We start from the raw sequence: 8227 nt of genomic DNA, 5'->3' as shown, positions 1-8227 counted from the left end.
CTCTAGATCTATTTTTGTTCATCGGTTTATGTTGTTCATTATAATCCACAAATAAGTGAGATCATGTGATATTTATCTTTCTCTGACTGACTTATTTCACTTAGCATAATGGAGGACAAGCTACTTTCTAATAAAAGAAGTGAGCTAAAGAGATGCCTGAAAACTGAGAAGAAGGTAGTGAAGAAGGAGGCCAAGCATAAAGAGCTCAGTCAGAAACAACTAAGCCAGGCCAATGCTACTGCCACCAACCACACCACTGACAATGATATGGGTACTGAGGAGAAGAGTCTGTACTCAAACAAATACTACAAGATATGCAGCCAAGCAGTCTATCAACTAAAGGTCAGTGGGTAAGACCCATAACCATGCAAGTTCCATGTAGACATCTTACTCACTTCACTCAAGAATACAGTCACCTGCAGCCTGGGGACCACCTAAGTGACATCACCTTTAGGTGACAGGTAGAATCCATGCCTAAGGAGCTTCTAGGGGAAAGCTCATCTTCTATGACCTTCAAGGAGAGGGGATAAAATTGCAAGTCATGGCCAATTCCAGAAATTATAAATCAAAAGAAGAATTTATTTGTATCAATAACACAAAACTATTTCAGGGAAACATAATTGGAATTGAGGGGAATCCTGGGAAAACCAAGAAGGATGAGCTGAGCATCATTCCCTAAGAGATCACACTGCTATATTCTTGCTTGCATATATATATCTCATCTTTACTTTGGCCTCAAAGACAAGGAAACATGATATCTTCAGACACTTATGCTTGATCCTGATGACTTTGTGAGGCAGAAATTTATCATCTGCTCTAAGGTCATCACATATAAAAGAAGTTTCTTGGAGGAATTGGAATTCTTAGAGATTGAAACTCCCATGATGAACAACATCCCAGGGGGAGCTGTGGCTATGCCTTTTATCACCTACCACAATGAACTGGACATGAATTTATATATGAGAATTGCTCCAGAACTCTACCATAATATGTTGGTGGTCAGTGGCATTGACCAGGTTTACAAATTGGATGCCAATTCCTGAATTAAGAAATTGATTTGATTCACAATTCTGAGTTCACCACCTGTGAGTTCTATATGGCCTAGGCCAGTGGTCGGCAAACTCATTAGTCAGGAGAGCCATATATCAATAGTACAATGATTGAAATTTCCTTTGAGAGCCAAATTTTTTAAACTTAAACTATATAGGTAGGTACATTGTTATTAACTTAATTAGGGTACTCCTAAGGCTTAGGAAGAGACACACTCAAGGGGCCAAAAAGCCGCATGTGGCAGACTATCATGATTCCATGGAAATCACAGAAAAGATTATTTCAGGGATAATAGTGAAGTGTATTACAGGCAGTTACAAACTCACTTACCATCCAGATGGCCCGAGGGCCAAGCCTGAGAGATTGACTTCGCCCCACCCTTCTGGAGAATCAGCATGGTAGAAAAGCTTGAGAAAATTCAGGGGGTGAAGGTGACAGAAATCAACCTCTTTGAAACTGAAGAAACTCACTCACAAAATTCTTGATGATATCTATGTGGCAAAAGCTATTGAATGCCCTCCACCTGGTACCGTAGTCAGGCTCCTTGATAAACTTGTTGGGGAGTTCCTGGAAGTGATGTACCAATCCTACATTGATCTGTAATCACTCAAAGATATGAGACCTTTTGCCAAATGACACTGATCTAAAGAGGGTCTGCCTGAGCACTTTGAGATTTTTATCATGAAGAAGTAAATTCAGCAATGCCTACACCAAGCTGAACAACTCCATGAGGAAGTGGCAGCTTTTCAAAGAACAGACCAAGGCCAAGGCTGCTGGTGATGATGAGACCATGTCATAGGTAAACACTTTTGCACCACCCTGGAATATGGTCTGCTGGGCATGGGCATAGACCAAGTCACCATGTTTCTCATAGACTAGTCTAATAACATCAAGGAAGTACTTCCATTTCCTACCATGAAACCTGAAGACAAGAAAGAAAATGTAGCAACTGCTGATACACTGGGAAGCACAACAGTTAACACTTCTGTCTAGAAAAGAATAACTGCAAGTCACATAACTCAGGCATCTTTGCATTTCTGGGAAAGATCAAGGACTGCAATAAAATTCTTGTACATTGCTATCCATTTGACTATTGTAGTTCATTCACCAAAAGAGAGAAAATGAGTTAATAATTCCTATTTTCTCTAAACAATTAAATGAAAAAAAAGCTATGGGCCACAGATAGCATGCAGCCAAAGAACCCACAGAACTTGTTCAATTCCCCAGACATACTGAATCAGGAAATTGGGACCTGGGAGTTCAGTGTTTTAGCAAGTTTCCAGGGTTATTCTCATGCATATTAAAGTTTGGAGATCATTGATCCTGCTCAATAGTTTTCAAATTATGATATGGGACCACAAATCCCTGAGGCTGTTTCAAGGGTCCATGAGGTCAAAACTATTTTCATAATAATATGTAGACATTATTTTCCATGTTTCACTGTGTTGACATTTACATGGAGGGCGTACAGGCAGTGATCAGCAAAAACTCCTAGCCCTTTAGCACAAATTAAGACAGAGGCACCAAACTGTATTGTATACTATACTTCCATGCATTTACAGTAAAAAGAAAATGTCAGTTTTACCTAAGAATGTCCTTGATGAATCAGTAAAAATAATTAATTTTATTATCCTATTACTTATCCTACCTTGTCATACACAAATTTTTGTATATTCTGTGTGCTGAATTGGGAAATAGGCATAAAATACTTCTGCAGCAGACCAAAATATGATGGTTGGCTGAAGGAGAAACACTTGTATGACTAAGTTGTGAGCTGAACTAGCCGCTTTTTTCAAACAACTCCTTTTTAACTTAAAAGAACTACTGACAAACAGTGGTTACCCAGACTTGGATGTTTAGAAGACCTTTTCTCCAAAATGAACTGAGTCTGTTATGTCAAGAAAAAAAATGACAGCATTTGTTGTTAATGATAAAATTTAAGTGCATAGCAAAAACTAGAACCTTAGAAACCTTATCTATCACATGAGCTTGACAATTTCCTAATACTTAGACTTTTCTGATGTCATCGATGGTTATACAATATCAAAAAGCAACCGTGATTTTTTTGGTATTGTATATCTTGAAATGAGTCATCATTTGTGAGATCTGACTAACTCAATAAACCAGTACTTTCCAATGACCAACGCAAGATATTACAAAACCATGTATAGATAAAGGATCCATTCATTATACAAGATAAATCAATGTATTTTCATATAAGGAAGTACAGAGTTCATTGGTATGGTTTCAAATTCTACCTTGCACCTAACCTTTAAGAAACTACCAATTGTTAAGTTTTAGTGTAGTATCAAAGAAGAATAATGAAAATTATTTGAAAATGCTATTAAAATATTCATTTTTCTAATTGCATATCTGTGTGAGTACAGATTTCCTTCATATATTTCATTCAAAAAAACAGATCCCAAAAGATATGAAGCAGAAGCCAATATGAACATTCAGCAGTTTTCTATTAAGTCTGCCATTAAAGACCTTTGCACAAATGACAGGGCCACTTTTTATTCCATTTTGGGGGAAATATAGTTATTTCTTATTTAAAATATGTTAATTATAATATGTATTTGTGACTGTTATTTTAAATGAATAAAGAAATCAGTTTAAAATTACTCAGTGTTAATTTCTAATATTGTAAATATGAATAGAAGTAATCTACATATGCAACAGCATGGATGGACCTAAAGAGTATTATGCTAAGTGAAATAAACTAGTCAGAGAAAGAAAGATACCATATGATTTCACTCATATATGAAATATAATGAACAAAATAAACTAGCGAACAAAATAGAAACAGACTCATAGATAGAGAACATATTGACAGCTCTTAGAGGGAGAGGAGTTCAGGTGCTGGGTGAAAAAGTTGAAAAAGTTGAAGAGATTAAGCAGGGGGGTGGGGGAGACAAACAGGCATACACACAGACAACAGTATGGTGATTACCCGAGGGAAAGGGTGGATAATTGGTGATGGAAGGATACTTGACTTGGGATGGTATACAGATGATGTATTATAGAATTGTACACCTGAAACCTATATAATTTTATTAACCAATGCTACTGCAACAAATGCAATAGAAAAGTAAAACAAGAAATAGTCTACATAAACAAAAATTTTTTGGTTTACTCAATGACTTTAAAGAGTATAAAGTGGTCCTGAGATCAAAACTTGAAGAAATGCTGATCTAGCCATTGGGTTCTTAAAAATATACTAAACATATCACTACTGTAAATTAGAATAGCCCAGGCAGGGCTAACCATATTTTAATAATAATTCTAAGAATTATTTACCTGAGTATTACCTGCCATCCAAAAATTATGTATCTGTGACCTTTTTAAAAATATCTTTATTGTTTAGAGTATTACAGATGTCCCCTTTATTCCCCCATTGATCCCCTTCACCCAGTTCCCAACCTGCCCCAGGACTTCACCAGCCTATTGTCTGTGTCCATAGGTAAGATCTTTGGTTAATCACTTCCCGCCCCCCCACCTTCCCTCTGAGATTCATCAGTCTGTTCCTTGTTTCCATGCCCCTGATTCTATTTGATTCACCATTTTATTTTGTTCATTAGATTTCTTATTTGCTTATTTTGATTTTTAGATTTAATTGTTGATAGAGATGTATTTGTTGCCATTTTATTATTCATATTTTATCTCCTCCTCCTGCTCCTCCTCCTCTTTCTCCTTCCCTCCTCCTCCTCCTTTCTTTCTCCTCCTCCTCCTCCTCCTCCTCCTCCTCCTTCTCCTTCTTCTTCTTCAATACCCTTCGACATTTCAGGTAATACTGTTTTGGTGGTAATGAACTCCTTTAGCTTTTTCTTGTCTGTGAAGTTCTTTGTCTGACCTTCAATTCTAAATGAGATTTTTGCTGGGTAGAGTAATCTTGGCTGTAGGTCTCAGCTATTCATCTCTTTGCATGTATCTTGCCACTCCCTTCTGCCCTGCAATGTTTCTGTTGAGAAATCAGCTGACAGTCCTATGGACGCTCCTTGTAGGTAACTAACTGCTTTTCTTTTGTTGATTTTAAGATTCTCTGTCTTTAATCCTTGGCATTTTAATTATGATGTGTCTTAGTGTGGGCCTCTTTGGGTTTCTCTTGTTTGGTACTCTCTGTGCTTCCTGGCCATGTGAGTCTATTTCTTGCACCAAGTAGGGGAGGTTTTATGTCATTATTTCTTCAAATAGCTTTTCAATATCTTGCTCTCTCTCTCTTCTTATGGCACCCCCATAATGCGAATGTTGGTACACTTGAAGATGTTCCCGAGGTTCCTTACACTATCTTTATTTTTTTTAATTCTTTTATCTTTTTGCTCTTCTAATTGGGTGTTTTTTGATTCCTCATATTCCAAGTCATTGATTTGATTCTCAGAATACTCTATTCTACTGTTGAATCCCTGTAAATTATTCTTTATTTCAGCTAGTGTATGCTTACTTTATGACTCGTCCTTTTTCATGCCTTTGACTTTCTCACTAAGATCCTTGAAAGTCTCATGAAGATCCTAGAGTAACCTTATAACCATGGTATTGACCTCTATCCAAAAGTTTGCTTGCTTCCATTTCTTTCATTTGTGATATATTTCTTTGTCTCCACATTTTGGCTGCTTCTTTGTGTTTGTTTCAATGTATTAGGTAGAGTTGCTATGTCTCCTGGAATTGGTAGAGTGGCCTTGTGTAGTAGGTGTCCTATAGGTGGCTCATCCTCCCCAGTCACCTGAGCTGGGCACTCTAGGTATGTACCTGTGTGGGCTGTGTGAATAGTTTTGTAGTTGAGCCTTGATTGCTGTTGGCATCACTGAGTGGAATTGATCTGCAGACTAATTGGCTGTGAGGCCCCACTGTGACTACAATGGGAGAACTGTTGTGCAGGAGACACCCTTATGGAGCAGGAGTTTGGTGCTCACGGAGTCTGCCCCTTGAGTGTGTCGCTTATGGATGTGTAGAGTTGTAATCTGCTATGATCTGAATCTGTCCACCAGGTGCACTGGCTCTAGGGCCCCCAGGGAGGTGCAAAGTCAGCCACTACCTGGGGCCACCCTGCAGGAGCTATTTTTATTGGGCTTGGAGGTGCCTAGGTGAGGCTCAGCTATGAAGAAAGGCAGGCTCATGCTAGTGAAGGGTCTTGGGACTTTCCTTGATAGGTTTGGGGCATGATGACCCAGCTGCTTGTTAGAGAGATTTTAGCAAAATCTAAAGCCTGAGCCAGGTCAGGCCATTCATATGCAAAAGCCGCTGCAAACAGGTTGGGTGTAGCTGCAAATCGTATGAGGTGGGGTCTCTGGAAATCACCAGGGTCTCTGGGACTCACCAGGCAGAGCAAAAAATATGGCTGCCAGTCAACCCTATGACTGGGGAGGTCCCAGAACAGGAACAATGACCCCTGCAAGCACCCCTTTCTAGGAAAAAGCTGCCCCCGAGTTCCTGCCCTGATGCCAGACAATCCAGTTCCTCCCCATATATGTCTGGATACCCCAGAGCCTCTGCCTGGCACTGGAGCTCAGAGGAAGTGGGACTTTGTAAAGTCAGTTCATGAGCCAGCCCTTTCAAAGGAACAGCTGGGGCTCTAGCACCTTCTGTGTCGCTGAAACCCAATCACCACTGGTTTTTACAGCCCAAAGTTACAAGGACTTATTTTCCCAGCTCTGGAAACCTGGGATGGGGATCTGGTGTGGAGCTGGGACCCCTTGCTCCTCTCAGGTAGCCTCCACAGAGATGAGAGATGATCTCCCTCCCGATAAAAAAAGCAGCACACATGGATGCCAGACCAGCCCGTTCCAAACCTCCACCCCTCCTACCAGTCTCAGTGTGTTTTTTTTCTTTACTTCTCTAGTTGCAGGACTTCCACTCAGCCACCTTTTAGGCAGTTCTGAATGATGTTTGTTCTGTATTTTAGTTGTAACTTTGATGTAGTTGTGGGAGGCAGCAAGTACAAGGCTTTTACCTATGCTGCTATCTTGACTCTCACATCTGTGACCTTTTAAACAGCATTACTTCTAATTCCCTAGTGTCTTTAATATACTGTTTCCTGAAGACTCCATCTACCAGAGATTTTTGTTTTTGGTACTACATCCAGTCTGTAACCCATTTCGTAATAGAGTACAGTCAACCCCCATAGGATTGCCAGTCAGGGCTCATGCTTGGGTTGCGGGTTTGATCCCCAGTGGAAGCAGCTGATCAATGATTCTTTCTCATCATTGATGTTTCTATTCTATCTCCCTCTTCCTTCCTCTCTAAAATCAATAAAAATATATTTTGAAAAATTATTTGGGGTGACAATGTTACATTGTTGCTACAATGTACTGTGTAGTTAGACCTACAATGGCTGCATCTGTATTGAACATGTATAGACTTCTTGTCATTATTCTCTGAACAAATACAGTATAACAACTATTTACATAGCATTTATATTGTATTGGGTATTATAAGTGATCTAGAGATGATTTAAAGTATTTGGGAGGATGAGCATAGGTTATATGCATATACTATGCCATTTTACATAAGGAATTTGAACAACCATGGATTTTGATATCCACAGGTGTCCTGGATCTAATCCTCCAATATTATGAGAGACAGCTGGATTGTCTTCAAAACCTATAGCAGAAGTATTTGGGGGTGCAGGGAAGAAATAGAGGCAACTTGCTGTATTATATACGACTGTGTGCCTTTGTTTCATATGTTGGTTTAAAAGAATCCTATATAATAAAGAGGTGATATGCAAATTGACCATCACATGCTCGCACAAGATGGCTGCCCCCATGTGTTCACAATATGGCCACTCCCATGTGGTCACAAGATGGTCGGCAGGGGAGGGCAGTTGGGGGCGACCAGGCCTGCAGGGGAGGGCAATTGGGGGCAATCAGGCTGGCAGGGGAGCAGTTAGGCGTTGATCAGGCTGGCAGGAGAGTGGTTAGGGGGTGATCAGGCTGGCAGGCAGAAGCGTTTAGGGGCAATCAGGCAGACAGGCAGGCGAGCATTTTGGAGTCAGCAATCCCAGATTGTGAGATCGGGCCTAAACCAGCAGTCGGACATCCCTTGAGAGGTCTCAGATTAGAGAGGGTGCAGGCTGGGCTGAAGAACACCCCCCCTTGCACGAATTTTGTGCACCGGGCCTCTAGTCTACACTAATAAAAGAGAAACATGGTAATTAGCGTACGACCGCTACCCTTCCCAT

General features: G+C 40.1%; 1 protein-coding gene and 1 pseudogene across 3 annotated transcripts in view; both read left to right on the top strand.

The window, feature by feature from the left end:
- RNF128 (ring finger protein 128, E3 ubiquitin protein ligase) overlaps positions 1-8227 on the top strand; it is a 151325-nt gene that overhangs the window by 71154 nt on the left and 71944 nt on the right. The window lies entirely within an intron of this gene.
- LOC102242361 lies at positions 109-2133 on the top strand (annotated as a pseudogene).

This window comes from Myotis brandtii, unplaced genomic scaffold, assembly GCF_000412655.1.
Source record: "Myotis brandtii unplaced genomic scaffold, ASM41265v1 scaffold305, whole genome shotgun sequence".
Classification (NCBI taxonomy): domain Eukaryota; kingdom Metazoa; phylum Chordata; class Mammalia; order Chiroptera; family Vespertilionidae; genus Myotis; species Myotis brandtii.
This window is presented reverse-complemented; position numbering and strand designations above follow the sequence as displayed.